Source organism: Sinohyriopsis cumingii, chromosome 3, assembly GCF_028554795.1.
Source record: "Sinohyriopsis cumingii isolate HCF-2022 chromosome 3, ASM2855479v2, whole genome shotgun sequence".
NCBI classification, from domain to species: Eukaryota; Metazoa; Mollusca; class Bivalvia; order Unionida; family Unionidae; genus Sinohyriopsis; species Sinohyriopsis cumingii.
This window is the reverse complement of record NC_142963.1, coordinates 88,367,789-88,385,035: the sequence shown is the minus strand read 5'-3', so window position 1 is coordinate 88,385,035 and position 17,247 is coordinate 88,367,789. Positions and strand designations below refer to the sequence as shown.

General features: G+C 28.0%; 1 protein-coding gene across 4 annotated transcripts in view; it reads right to left on the bottom strand.

Annotated features, from left to right (window-relative positions):
* Positions 1-17,247, bottom strand: part of LOC149803256 (protein bicaudal C homolog 1-like) — a 327,843-nt gene that overhangs the window by 38,189 nt on the left and 272,407 nt on the right. The gene's annotated exons all lie outside the window — the stretch shown is intronic.

Sequence of the window (17,247 nt, the reverse complement as noted above, 5' to 3'; positions counted from 1 at the left end):
TTATAAAGACATTGTTTACTTGATGTTGGAGTTCTGATTGATGTAAAATCATGTGGTCATAAATGTTGTCATTTATATTTTGCGATTTTGCTCTTACAAAACTAGTCTTTATTTCCCCAATTCACTTCATATTAGTTTCATTTCAGATTCCTACCGTACTATCACTGTATGATTGATTTCTCATAAAAATGTCACTTAAAACAAATTGTTTATCATTTCAATCATTTTCACCATTGTCTGTTAAATAATCTTTACTCATCCAACAGGCACTGAAAATATGGAGTTCATTCAAGACCACTAAACCTTCTTATTACCATCTTTTGAATGGAGGAAGCAGATGAATAGAAAATGGAATGCCCTTGATGGTGTATAACCAAATGACGGTAAACTTGATGGTATATAATCAAATGATGGTAAACATGATGGTGTATGACCAAATGATGGTAAGCTTGATGGTGTATGACCAATGAAGGATAACCTTGATGGTGCATAACCAAATGATGGTAGGATTGATGGTGTATGACCAAATGATGTTAACCTTGATGGTGTATAACCAATTGATGGTAAGCTTGATAATGTATAATCAATTGATGGTAAGCTTGATGGTGAATAACCAATTGATGGTAAACATGATGGTATTTGATCAAATGATGGTAAGAGTGGTGGTGTAAACCAAATGATGGTAAGCTTGATGGTGTATAACCAAATGATGGTAAGCTTGATGGTGTATAACCAAATGATGGTAAGCTTGATGGTGTATAACCAAATGATGATAAGCTTGATGGTATAAAGCAAATGATGGTAAGCTTGATGGTATATTATAAAATGATGGAAAGTTTGATGGTGTATAACCAAATAATGGTAAGCCTGATGGTGTAAACCAAATGGCAAACGTGATGGTTTATGACCAAATGATGGTAAGCTATTAAGCTGTCAATATAGCAATGGGCATATTTCCATTACCCCATGACCCCAACCTCAGGCACAATACATAGCCAAGAATATTGCAAAAGCAAGGGAAGTATATGACATTGTTATATATTCCACATGGATTAGAGACTGAATGCAAAACAAAAAAATTAGAAAAAACAAATAATGTCATTCAGCACTCAGCTCTTACCTCAAGGATATTGGTGAAGTGGAGAAAGAAAATTACAAGTTTTCTTGAAAGTGAAATAGTTTTCAACATAACCTCACTCCTCTGGGTAAGAGCAAAGATTAAATTTATTTATAATATCTGACATGAACCAAGATACAAAACCCAAATGGTAAATAATTAAACTTGGTCAAGACAGCTAAAGTGTGTAATTGGTGTAAATGGATGGAACAGCTCTTTTGCTTTCACTAAAATTTTTACAAAAGGCAAAAAAACTGATTAGCTTCAATTTTACATTTCTACAAAGAAATATTGTCACAACCCTGTTTTTGAAAAATATTAATTTAAGTGATAATGATAAATGCACCTTCTATAAGGAGGGAACAGAACAAATTGAGCCACTTATTCTATGACTGTTCAGTTACTTAACACTTTTGGAAATTATTTGGAATGGATCAAAACTTAAAATCCAAATTTTAGAATTACACAAAAAAATGTCTTCATAGCAAATAACAAATTTGATCATCTTATTAACTTCCTAATTTTGCTTGCAAAGTAGGTTATATACAGATCATGTTGTGCATCAGAAATACCAAATCTCACCTTTTATAAAAATTGTGTTTTATCGTACAAAAGGCTGGAAAAATTTGTCACTAAAGTGAACAACAAAACTGATGAATTTAAGAGCAAGTGGACCCTTTTGTCAATTTTTGGCACAGTTCATAGATTTTCTTTACTTTCATTTAAAAAACAAACAGGTTGTTGTTGTTGTTGTTGTGTTTAACGCCATTTTTCAGCACACAATAGGCTATACATGGTGGCCAGTATTAATGGTGGAGGAAGAACCCGGGAAAACCCAAACAAACAGGTAATTTAAAACACATTAAGATTTGTATGCGAGTGGAACTGTGTGTGTGTGTGTGTTGCATCTAAGTAAGGAACAAGATCAGGATAATAAATAATTTTAAGGTAATGCCCCATACACCAGGTCAGGTGGTAATGTAGGATGGAAAATAATTTTAAGGTAATGCCCCATACATCTGGTCAGGTGGTAATGTAGGATGGCAAATAATTTTAAGGCAATGCACCATACACCAGGTCAGGTGGTAATATATAGGAGAACATGTAAAATCCTGACAACTTACGTCCAATAAAAATAACAGAAATTTTAAAAAAAAAGTAAAAAAGTAATGTATGTGATGTTATATGACAAACATGAAATGAACAAAGAAAGGATATATATTTGATAATGTTGTGTAACAAAAATGAAATGAATAAAGAAAGGATGCATTAGATAATGATGTATGACAAAAATGAAATGAAGAAAGGATGTATTAGATAACGATGTATGACAAACATGAAATGAAGAAATAAAGGATGCATTAGATAATGATGTATGACAAACATGAACTGAAGAAATAAAGGATGTATTTGATAATGTTGTATGACAAACATGAAATGAATAAAGAAAGGATGCATTAGATAATGATGTATGACAAACATGAAATGAAGAAAGGATGTATTTGATAATGCTGTATGACAAACACGAAATGAAGAAAGGAAGTACTTCATATTGTTTTATGACAAACATGAAATGAAGAAAGGTGTATCTGATAACGTTGTATGACAAACATGAAGTGAAGAAATAAAGGATGCATTAATCATGTTGTATGACAAACATAAAATGAAGAAAGAAAGGATTCATTTGATATTGTTGTAGGACAAACATGAAATGAAGAAATAAAGGATGCATTTGATAATGTTGTATGACAAACATGAAGTGAAGAAATAAAGGATGCATTAATAATGTTGTATGACAAACATAAAATGAAGAAATAAAGGATGCATTTGATAATGTTGTATGACACAAACATGAAGTGAAGAAAGGAAGTATTTGATAATGTTGTATGACAAACATGAAATGAAGAAATAAAGGATGTATTTGATAATGTTGTATGACAAACATAAAATGAAGAAATAAAGGATGCATTTGATAATGTTCTATGACCAACATAAAATGAAGAAAGAAAGGATGTATTTGATAATGTTGTATGACAAACATGAAATGAAGAAATAAAGGATGTATTTGATAATGTTGTATGACAAACATAAAATGAAGAAATAAAGGATGCATTTGATAATGTTGTATGACCAACATAAAATGAAGAAAGTAAGGATGCATTTGATAATGTTGTATGACAAACATAAAATGAAGAAATAAAGGATGCATTTGATAATGTTGTATGACAAACATAAAATGAAGAAAGAAAGGATGCATTTGATAATGTTGTATGACACAAACATGAAGTGAAGAAAGGAAGTATTTGATAATGTTGTATGACAAACATGAAATGAAGAAATAAAGGATGTATTTGATAATGTTGTATGACAAACATAAAATGAAGAAATAAAGGATGCATTTGATAATGTTGTATGACCAACATAAAATGAAGAAAGAAAGGATGTATTTGATAATGTTGTATGACAAACATGAAATGAAGAAATAAAGGATGTATCTGATAATGTTGTATGACAAACATAAAATGAAGAAATAAAGGATGCATTTGATAATGTTGTATGACCAACATAAAATGAAGAAAGAAAGGATGCATTTAATAATGCTGTATGACAAACATAAAATGAAGAAAGAAAGGATGCATTTGATAATGTTGTAGGACAAACATAAAATGAAGAAAAAAGGATGTATTTGATAATGTTGTATGACAAACATAAAATGAAGAAAGAAAGGATGCATTTGATATTGTTGTAGGACAAACATGAAATGAAGAAAGAAAGGATGCATTTGATAATGTTGTATGACAAACATAAAATGAAGAAAGAAAGGATGCATTTGATATTGTTGTATGACAAACATAAAATGAAGAAAGAAAGGATGCATTTGATAATGTTGTAGGACAAACATGAAATGAAGAAAGAAAGGATGCATTTGATATTGTTGTATGACAAACATAAAATGAAGAAATAAAGGATGCATTAAATAATGTTGTAGGACAAACATAAAATGAAGAAAGAAAGGATGCATTTGATAATGTTGTAGGACAAACATAAAATGAAGAAATAAAGGATGCATTTGATAATGTTGCATGACACAAACATGAAGTGAAGAAAGTATTTGATAATCTTGTATGACAAACATGAAATGAAGAAAGAAAGGATGCATTTAATAATATTGTATGACAAACATAAAATGAAGAAAGGATGCATTTGATATTGTTGTATGACAAACATAAAATGAAGAAAGAAAGGATGCATTTGATATTGTTGTAGGACAAACATAAAATGAAGAACTAAAGGATGCATTTGATAATGTTGCATGACACAAACATGAAGTGAAGAAAGTATTTGATAATCTTGTATGACAAACATGAAATGAAGAAAGAAAGGATGCATTTAATAATATTGTATGACAAACATAAAATGAAGAAAGAAAGGATGCATTTGATAATGTTGTATGACAAACATAAAATGAAGAAAGAAAGGATGCATTTGATAATGTTGTATGACAAACATAAAATGAAGAAATAAAGGACGTATTTGATAATGTTGTATGACAAACATAAAATGAAGAAAGAAAGGATGTATTTGATAATGTTGTATGACAAACATAAAATGAAGAAATAAAGGATGCATTTGATAATGTTGTATGACAAACATGAAATGAAAAAATAACGGATGCATTTGATAATGTTGTATGACAAACATAAAATGAAGAAAGAAAGGATGCATTTGATAATGTTGTAGGACAAACATGAAATGAAGAAATAAAGGATGCATTTGATAATGTTGTATGACAGAAACATGAAGTGAAGAAAGGAAGTATTTGATAATGTTGTATGACAAACATGAAATGAAGAAAGAAATGATGCATTTAATAATGTTGTTTGACAAACATAAAATGAAGAAATAAAGGATTCATTTAATAATGTTGTAGGACAAACATAAAATGAGGAAATAAAGGATGCATTTAATAATGTTGTAGGACAAACATAAAATGAAGAAATAAAGGATGCATTTAATAATGTTGTATGACAAACATGAAATGAAGAAAGGATGTATTTGATAATGCTGTATGACAAACACGAAATGAAGAAAGGAAGTACTTGATATTGTTTTATGACAAACATGAAATGAAGAAAGGTGTATCTGATAACGTTGTATGACAAACATGAAGTGAAGAAATAAAGGATGCATTAATAATGTTGTATGACAAACATAAAATGAAGAAAGAAAGGATTCATTTGATATTGTTGTAGGACAAACATGAAATGAAGAAATAAAGGATGCATTTGATAATGTTGTATGACAAACATGAAGTGAAGAAATAAAGGATGCATTAATAATGTTGTATGACAAACATAAAATGAAGAAATAAAGGATGCATTTGATAATGTTGTATGACACAAACATGAAGTGAAGAAAGGAAGTATTTGATAATGTTGTATGACAAACATGAAATGAAGAAATAAAGGATGTATTTGATAATGTTGTATGACAAACATAAAATGAAGAAATAAAGGATGCATTTGATAATGTTGTATGACCAACATAAAATGAAGAAATAAAGGATGCATTTGATAATGTTGTATGACAAACATGAAATGAAGAAATAAAGGATGCATTTGATAATGTTGTATGACACAGACATGAAGTGAAGAAAGGAAGTATTTGATAATGTATGACACAAACATGAAGTGAAGAAAGGAAGTATTTGATAATGTTGTATGACAAACATGAAATGAAGAAAGAAAGGATGCATTTGATATTGTTGTATGACAAACATAAAATGAAGAAAGAAAGAATGCATTTGATAATGTTGTATGACAAACATAAAATGAAGAAAGAAAGGATACATTTGACATTGTTGTATGACACAAACATGAAGTGAAGAAAGGAAGTATTTGATAATGTATGACAAACATGAAATGAAGAAAGAAACGATGCATTTAATAATGTTGTATGACAAACATAAAATGAAGAAAGAAAGGATGCATTTGATATTGTTGTATGACAAACATAAAATGAAGAAAGAAAGGATGCATTTGATAATGTTGTAGGACAAACATAAAATGAAGAAATAAAGGATGCATTTGATAATGTTGTATCACAAACATGAAATGAAGAAATAAAGGATGCATTTGATAATGTTGTATGACACAAACATGAAGTGAAGAAAGGAAGTATTTGATAATGTTGTATGACACAAACATGAAGTGAAGAAAGGATGCATTTAATAATGTTGTATGACAATCATAAAATGAAGAAAGAAAGGATGCATTTGATAATGTTGTATGACAAACATAAAATGAAGAAAGAAAGGATGCATTTGATATTGTTGTATGACAAACATAAAATGAAGAAAGAAAGGATGCATTTGATAATGTTGTATGACAAACATGAAATGAAGAAAGAAAGGATGCATTTAATAATGTTGTATGACAAACATAAAATGAAGAAAGAAAGGATGCATTTGATAATGTTGTATGACAAACATAAAATGAAGAAAGAAAGGATGCATTTGATATTGTTGTATGACACAAACATGAAGTGAAGAAAGGAAGTATTTGATAATGTTGCATGACAAACATGAAATGAAGAAAGAAAGGATGCATTTAATAATGTTGCATGACAAACATAAAATGAAGAAATAAAGGATGCATTTGATAATGTTGTATGACAAACATAAAATGAAGAAATAAAGGATGCATTTGATAATGTTGTATGACAAACATGAAGTGAAGAAAGGAAGTATTTGATAATGTTGTATGACAAACATAAAATGAAGAAATAAAGGATGCATTTGATAATGTTGTATGACAAACATAAAATGAAGAAATAAAGGATGTATTTGATAATGTTCTATGACAAACATAAAATGAAGAAAGAAAGGATGCATTTGATATTGTTGTATGACAAACATAAAATGAAGAAAGAAAGGATGCATTTGATATTGTTGTATGACAAACATAAAATGAAGAAAGAAAGGATGCATTTGATAACGTTGTATGACAAACATAAAACGAAGAAATAAAGGATGTATTTGATAATGTTCTATGACAAACATAAAATGAAGAAAGAAAGGATGCATTTGATATAGTTGTATGACAAACATAAAATGAAGAAAGAAAGGATGTATTTGATAATGTTGTAGGACAAACATAAAATGAAGAAAGGATGCATTTGATATTGTTGTAGGACAAACATGAAATGAAGAAAGAAAGGATGTATTTGACAATGTTGTATGACACAAACATGAAGTGAAGAAATAAAGGATGCATTTGATATTGTTGTATGACAAACAGAAAATGAAGAAAGAAAGGACGCATTTGATAATGTTGTATGACAAACATAAAATGAAGAAATAAAGGATGCATTTGATAATGTTGTATGACAAACATGAAATGAAGAAATAAAGGATGCATTTGATAATGTTGTATGACACAAACATGAAGTGAAGAAAGGAAGTATTTGATAATGTATGACACAAACAAGAAGTGAAGAAAGGAAGTATTTGATAATGTTGTATGACAAACATGAAATGAAGAAAGAAAGGATGCATTTAATAATGTTGTATGACAAACATAAAATGAAGAAAGAAAGGATGCATTTGATATTCTTGTATGACAAACATAAAATGAAGAAAGAAAGGATGCATTTGATAATGTTGTAGGACAAACATAAAATGAAGAAAGAAAGGATGCATTTGATAATGTTGTATGACAAACATGAAATGAAGAAATAAAGGATCCATTTGATAATCTTGTATGACACAAACATGAAGTGAAGAAAGGATGCATTTAATAATGTTGTATGACAAACATAAAATGAAGAAAGAAAGGATGCATTTGATAATGTTGTATGACAAACATAAAATGAAGAAAGTAAGGATGCATTTGATATTATTGTATGACAAACATAAAATGAAGAAAGAAAGGATGCATTTGATATTGTTGTATGACAAACATAAAATGAAGAAAGAAAGGATGTATTTGATAATGTTGTATGACAAACATAAAATGAAGAAAGAAAGGATGTATTTGATATTGTTGTATGACAAACATAAAATGAAGAAAGCAAGGATGTATTTGATATTGTTGTATGACAAACATAAAATGAAGAAAGAAAGGATGCATTTGATAATGTTGTATGACAAACATGACATGAAGAAAGAAAGGATGCATTTGATAATGTTGTATGACAAACATGAAATGAAGAAAGAAAGGATGTATTTGATATTGTTGTATGACAAACATAAAATGAAGAAAGAAAGGATGCATTTGATATTGTTGTATGACACAAACATGAAGTGAAGAAAGGAAGTATTTGATAATGTTGTATGACAAACATGAAATGAAGAAAGAAAGGATGCATTTAATAAAGTTGTATGACAAACATAAAATGAAGAAAGAAAGGATGCATTTGATATTGTTGTATGACAAACATAAAATGAAGAAAGAAAGGATGTATTTGATATTGTTGTATGACAAACATGAAATGAAGAAAGAAAGGATGCATTTGATAATGTTGTAGGACAAACATAAAATGAAGAAAGAAAGGATGTATTTGATATTGTTGTATGACAAACATGAAATGAAGAAAGAAAGGATGCATTTGATAATGTTGTAGGACAAACATAAAATGAAGAAAGAAAGGATGCATTTGATATTGTTGTATGACACAAACATGAAGTGAAGAAAGGAAGTATTTGATAATGTTGTATGACAAACATGAAATGAAGAAAGAAAGAATGCATTTGATATTATTGTATGACAAACATAAAATGAAGAAAGAAAGGATGCATTTGATATTGTTGTATGACACAAACATGAAGTGAAGAAAGGAAGTATTTGATAATGTTGTATGACAAACATGAAATGAAGAAAGAAAGGATGTATTTAATAATGTTGTATGACAAACATAAAATGAAGAAAGAAAGGATGCATTTGATAATGTTGTATGACAAACAAAATGAAGAAAGAAAGGATGCATTTGATATTGTTGTATGACACAAACATAAAGTGAAGAAAGGAAGTATTTGATAATGTTGTATGACAAACATGAAATGAAGAAAGAAAGGATGCATTTAATAATGTTGTATGACAAACATAAAATGAAGAAATAAAGGATGCATTTGATAATGTTGTATGACAAACATAAAATGAAGAAATAAAGGATGCATTTGATAATGTTGTATGACACAAACATGAAGTGAAGAAAGGAAGTATTTGATAATGTTGTATGACAAACATGAAATGAAGAAAGAAAGGATGCACTTAATAATGTTGTATGACAAACATAAAATGAAGAAAGGATGCATTTGATATTGTTGTATGACAAACATAAAATGAAGAAAGAAAGGATGCATTTGATAATGTTGTAGGACAAACATAAAATGAAGAAATAAAGGATGCATTTGATAATGTTGTATGACAAACATAAAATGAAGAAATAAAGGATGCATTTGATAATGTTGTATGACAAACATGAAATGAAGAAAGAAAGGATGCATTTGATATTGTTGTATGACAAACATGAAATGAAGAAAGAAAGGATGTATTTGATATTGTTTTATGACAAACATGAAATGAGGAAAGGTGTATTTGATAATGTTGTATGACAAACATGAAATGAAGAAATAAAGGATGTATTTGATATTGTTGTATGACAAACATGAAATGAAGAAAGAAAGGATGCATTTGATAATGTTGTAGGACAAACATAAAATGAAGAAAGAAAGGATGCATTTGATATTGTTGTATGACAAACATGAAATGAAGAAAGAAAGGATGTATTTGATAATGTTTTATGACAAACATGAAATGAGGAAAGGTGTATTTGATGATGTTGTAGGACAAACATAAAATGAAGAAATAAAGGATGCATTTGATAATGTTGTATGACAAACATGAAATGAAGAAATAAAGGATCCATTTGATAATCTTGTATGACACAAACATGAAGTGAAGAAAGGATGCATTTAATAATGTTGTATGACAAACATAAAATGAAGAAAGAAAGGATGCATTTGATAATGTTGTATGACAAACATAAAATGAAGAAAGAAAGGATACATTTGATATTATTGTATGACAAACATAAAATGAAGAAAGAAAGGATGTATTTGATATTGTTGTATGACAAACATAAAATGAAGAAAGAAAGGATGTATTTGATAATGTTGTATGACAAACATAAAATGAAGAAAGAAAGGATGTATTTGATATTGTTGTATGACAAACATAAAATGAAGAAAGAAAGGATGTATTTGATATTGTTGTATGACAAACATAAAATGAAGAAAGAAAGGATGCATTTGATAATGTTGTATGACAAACATGACATGAAGAAAGAAAGGATGCATTTGATAATGTTGTATGACAAACATGAAATGAAGAAAGAAAGGATGTATTTGATATTGTTGTATGACAAACATAAAATGAAGAAAGAAAGGATGCATTTGATATTGTTGTATGACACAAACATGAAGTGAAGAAAGGAAGTATTTGATAATGTTGTATGACAAACATGAAATGAAGAAAGAAAGGATGCATTTAATAAAGTTGTATGACAAACATAAAATGAAGAAAGAAAGGATGCATTTGATATTGTTGTATGACAAACATAAAATGAAGAAAGAAAGGATGTATTTGATATTGTTGTATGACAAACATGAAATGAAGAAAGAAAGGATGCATTTGATAATGTTGTAGGACAAACATAAAATGAAGAAAGAAAGGATGTATTTGATATTGTTGTATGACAAACATGAAATGAAGAAAGAAAGGATGCATTTGATAATGTTGTAGGACAAACATAAAATGAAGAAAGAAAGGATGCATTTGATATTGTTGTATGACACAAACATGAAGTGAAGAAAGGAAGTATTTGATAATGTTGTATGACAAACATGAAATGAAGAAAGAAAGAATGCATTTGATATTATTGTATGACAAACATAAAATGAAGAAAGAAAGGATGCATTTGATATTGTTGTATGACACAAACATGAAGTGAAGAAAGGAAGTATTTGATAATGTTGTATGACAAACATGAAATGAAGAAAGAAAGGATGTATTTAATAATGTTGTATGACAAACATAAAATGAAGAAAGAAAGGATGCATTTGATAATGTTGTATGACAAACAAAATGAAAAAAGAAAGGATGCATTTGATATTGTTGTATGACACAAACATGAAGTGAAGAAAGGAAGTATTTGATAATGTTGTATGACAAACATGAAATGAAGAAAGAAAGGATGCATTTAATAATGTTGTATGACAAACATAAAATGAAGAAATAAAGGATGCATTTGATAATGTTGTATGACAAACATAAAATGAAGAAATAAAGGATGCATTTGATAATGTTGTATGACACAAACATGAAGTGAAGAAAGGAAGTATTTGATAATGTTGTATGACAAACATGAAATGAAGAAAGAAAGGATGCACTTAATAATGTTGTATGACAAACATAAAATGAAGAAAGGATGCATTTGATATTGTTGTATGACAAACATAAAATGAAGAAAGAAAGGATGCATTTGATAATGTTGTAGGACAAACATAAAATGAAGAAATAAAGGATGCATTTGATAATGTTGTATGACAAACATAAAATGAAGAAATAAAGGATGCATTTGATAATGTTGTATGACAAACATGAAATGAAGAAAGAAAGGATGCATTTGATATTGTTGTATGACAAACATGAAATGAAGAAAGAAAGGATGTATTTGATATTGTTTTATGACAAACATGAAATGAGGAAAGCTGTATTTGATAATGTTGTATGACAAACATGAAATGAAGAAATAAAGGATGTATTTGATATTGTTGTATGACAAACATGAAATGAAGAAAGAAAGGATGCATTTGATAATGTTGTAGGACAAACATAAAATGAAGAAAGAAAGGATGCATTTGATATTGTTGTATGACAAACATGAAATGAAGAAAGAAAGGATGTATTTGATAATGTTTTATGACAAACATGAAATGAGGAAAGGTGTATTTGATAATGTTGTAGGACAAACATAAAATGAAGAAATAAAGGAAGTATTTGACAATGTTGTATGACAAACATGAAATGAAGAAAGAAAGGATGTATTTGAAAATGTTTTATGACAAATATGAAATGAGGAAAGGTGTATTTGATAATTTTGTATGACAAACATGAAATGAAGAAATAAAGGATGTATTTGATAATGTTGTATGACAAACATAAAATGAAGAAATAAAGGATGTATTTGATATTGTTGTATGACAAACATAAAATGAAGAAAGAAAGGATGTATTTGATAATTTTGTATGACAAACATGAAATGAAGAAATAAAGGATGTATTTGATAATGTTGTATGACAAACATAAAATGAAGAAATAAAGGATGCACTTGATAATGTTGTAGGACAAACATAAAATGAAGAAATAAAGGAAGTATTTGATAATGTTGTATGACAAACATGAAATGAAGAAAGAAAGGATGTATTTGATAATGTTGTATGACAAACATGAAATGAAGAAAGAAAGGATGTATTTGATATTGTTGTATGACAAACATAAAATGAAGAAAGAAAGGATGTATTTGATAATGTTGTATGACAAACATGAAATGAAGAAAGAAAGGATGTATTTGATATTGTTGTATGACAAACATGAAATGAAGAAAGAAAGGATGTATTTGATATTGTTTTATGACAAACATGAAATGAGGAAAGGTGTATTTGATAATGTTGTATGACAAACATGAAATGAAGAAATAAAGGATGTATTTGATATTGTTGTATGACAAACATAAAATCAAGAAAGAAAGGATGCATTTGATATTGTTGTATGACAAACATAAAATGAAGAAAGAAAGGATGCATTTGATAATGTTGTAGGACAAACATAAAATGAAGAAAGAAAGGATGCATTTGATAATGTTGTATGACAAACATAAAATGAAGAAAGAAAGGATGCATTTGATAATGTTGTATGACAAACATAAAATGAAGAAAGAAAGGATGCATTTGATATTGTTGTATGACAAACATAAAATGAAGAAAGAAAGGATGCATTTGATAATGTTGTATCACAAACATAAAATGAAGAAAGAAAGGATGCATTTGATAATGTTGTATGACAAACATAAAATGAAGAAAGAAAGGATGCATTTGATAATGTTGTATGACAAACATAAAATGAAGAAAGAAAGGATGCATTTGATAATGTTGTAGGACAAACATAAAATGAAGAAAGAAAGGATGCATTTGATATTGTTGTATGACAAACATAAAATGAAGAAAGAAAGGATGCATTTGATAATGTTGTATGACAAACATAAAATGAAGAAAGAAAGGATGCATTTGATAATGTTGTAGGACAAACATAAAATGAAGAAAGAAAGGATGCATTGGATAATGTTGTAGGACAAACATAAAATGAAGAAATAAAGGAAGTATTTGATAATGTTGTATGACAAACATGAAATGAAGAAAGAAAGGATGTATTTGATAATGTTTTATGACAAACATGAAATGAGGAAAGGTGTATTTGATAATTTTGTATGACAAACATGAAATGAAGAAATAAAGGATGTATTTGATAATGTTGTATGACAAACATGAAATGAAGAAAGAAAGGATGTATTTGATAATGTTTTATGACAAACATGAAATGAGGAAAGGTGTATTTGATAATTTTGTATGACAAACATGAAATGAAGAAATAAAGGATGTATTTGATAATGTTGTATGACAAACATAAAATGAAGAAATAAAGGATGTATTTGATAATGTTGTATGACAAACAAAATGAAGAAAGAAAGGATGCATTTGATAATGTTGTATGACAAACATAAAATGAAGAAATAAAGGATGTATTTGATAATGTTTTATGACAAACATGAAATGAGGAAAGGTGTATTTGATAATGTTGTAGGACAAACATAAAATGAAGAAATAAAGGATGTATTTGATAATGTTCTATGACAAACATAAAATGAAGAAAGAAAGGATGCATTTGATAATGTTGTATGACAAACATAAAATGAAGAAATAAAGGATGTATTTGATAATGTTCTATGACAAACATAAAATGAAGAAAGAAAGGATGCATTTGATATTGTTGTATGACAAACATAAAATGAAGAAAGAAAGGATGTATTTGATAATGTTGTAGGACAAACATAAAATGAAGAAAGGATGCATTTGATATTGTTGTAGGACAAACATGAAATGAAGAAAGAAAGGATGTATTTGATAATGTTGTATGACACAAACATGAAGTGAAGAAATAAAGGATGCATTTGATATTGTTGTATGTCAAACAGAAAATGAAGAAAGAAAGGATGCATTTGATAATGTTGTATGACAAACATAAAATGAAGAAATAAAGGATGCATTTGATAATGTTGTATGACAAACATGAAATGAAGAAATAAAGGATGCATTTGATAATGTTGTATGACACAAACATGAAGTGAAGAAAGGAAGTATTTGATAATGTATGACACAAACAAGAAGTGAAGAAAGGAAGTATTTGATAATGTTGTATGACAAACATGAAATGAAGAAAGAAAGGATGCATTTGATATTGTTGTATGACAAACATAAAATGAAGAAAGAAAGAATGCATTTAATATTATTGTATGACAAACATAAAATGAAGAAAGAAAGGATGCATTTGATATTGTTGTATGACACAAACATGAAGTGAAGAAAGGAAGTATTTGATAATGTTGTATGACAAACATGAAATGAAGAAAGAAAGGATGCATTTAATAATGTTGTATGACAAACATAAAATGAAGAAAGAAAGGATGCATTTGATATTGTTGTATGACAAACATAAAATGAAGAAAGAAAGGATGCATTTGATAATGTTGTAGGACAAACATAAAATGAAGAAATAAAGGATGCATTTGATAATGTTGCATGACACAAACATGAAGTGAAGAAAGTATTTGATAATCTTGTATGACAAACATGAAATGAAGAAAGAAAGGATGCATTTAATAATATTGTATGACAAACATAAAATGAAGAAAGAAAGGATGCATTTGATAATGTTGTATGACAAACATAAAATGAAGAAAGAAAGGATGCATTTGATATTATTGTATGACAAACATAAAATGAAGAAAGAAAGGATGCATTTGACATTGTTGTATGACAAACATGAAATGAAGAAAGAAAGGATGTATTTGATATTGTTGTATGACAAACATAAAATGAAGAAAGAAAGGATGCATTTGATAATGTTGTATGACAAACATGAAATGAAGAAAGAAAGGATGCATTTGATAATGTTGTATGACAAACATGAAATGAAGAAATAAAGGATGCATTTGATAATGTTGTATGACACAAACATGAAGTGAAGAAAGGAAGTATTTGATAATGTTGTATGACAAACATGAAATGAAGAAAGAAAGGATGCATTTGATATTGTTGTATGACAAACATAAAATGAAGAAAGAAAGAATGCATTTGATATTATTGTATGACAAACATAAAATGAAGAAAGAAAGGATGCATTTGATATTGTTGTATGACACAAACATGAAGTGAAGAAAGGAAGTATTTGATAATGTTGTATAACATGAAATGAAGAAAGAAAGGATGTATTTAATAATGTTGTATGACAAACATAAAATGAAGAAAGAAAGGATGCATTTGATAATGTTGTATGACAAACAAAATGAAGAAAGAAAGGATGCATTTGATATTGTTGTATGACACAAACATGAAGTGAAGAAAGGAAGTATTTGATAATGTTGTATGACAAACATGAAATGAAGAAAGAAAGGATGCATTTAATAATGTTGTATGACAAACATAAAATGAAGAAATAAAGGATGCATTTGATAATGTTGTATGACAAACATAAAATGAAGAAATAAAGGATGCATTTGATAATGTTGTATGACACAAACATGAAGTGAAGAAAGGAAGTATTTGATAATGTTGTATGACAAACATGAAATGAAGAAAGAAAGGATGCACTTAATAATGTTGTATGACAAACATAAAATGAAGAAAGGATGCATTTGATATTGTTGTATGACAAACATAAAATGAAGAAAGAAAGGATGCATTTGATAATGTTGTAGGACAAACATAAAATGAAGAAATAAAGGATGCATTTGATAATGTTGTATGACAAACATAAAATGAAGAAATAAAGGATGCATTTGATAATGTTGTATGACAAACATGAAATGAAGAAAGAAAGGATGCATTTGATATTGTTGTATGACAAACATGAAATGAAGAAAGAAAGGATGTATTTGATATTGTTTTATGACAAACATGAAATGAGGAAAGGTGTATTTGATAATGTTGTATGACAAACATGAAATGAAGAAATAAAGGATGTATTTGATATTGTTGTATGACAAACAAGAAATGAAGAAAGAAAGGATGCATTTGATAATGTTGTAGGACAAACATAAAATGAAGAAAGAAAGGATGCATTTGATATTGTTGTATGACAAACATGAAATGAAGAAAGAAAGGATGTATTTGATAATGTTTTATGACAAACATGAAATGAGGAAAGGTGTATTTGATAATGTTGTAGGACAAACATAAAATGAAGAAATAAAGGAAGTATTTGACAATGTTGTATGACAAACATGAAATGAAGAAAGAAAGGATGTATTTGAAAATGTTTTATGACAAATATGAAATGAGGAAAGGTGTATTTGATAATTTTGTATGACAAACATGAAATGAAGAAATAAAGGATGTATTTGATAATGTTGTATGACAAACATAAAATTAAGAAATAAAGGATGTATTTGATATTGTTGTATGACAAACATGAAATGAAGAAAGAAAGGATGTATTTGATAATTTTGTATGACAAACATGAAATGAAGAAATAAAGGATGTATTTGATAATGTTGTATGACAAACATAAAATGAAGAAATAAAGGATGCATTTGATAATGTTGTAGGACAAACATAAAATGAAGAAATAAAGGAAGTATTTGATAATGTTGTATGACAAACATGAAATGAAGAAAGAAAGGATGTATTTGATAATGTTGTATGACGAATATGAAATGAAGAAAGAAAGGATGTATTTGATAATGTTGTATGACAAACATAAAATGAAGAAAGAAAGGATGTATTTGATAATGTT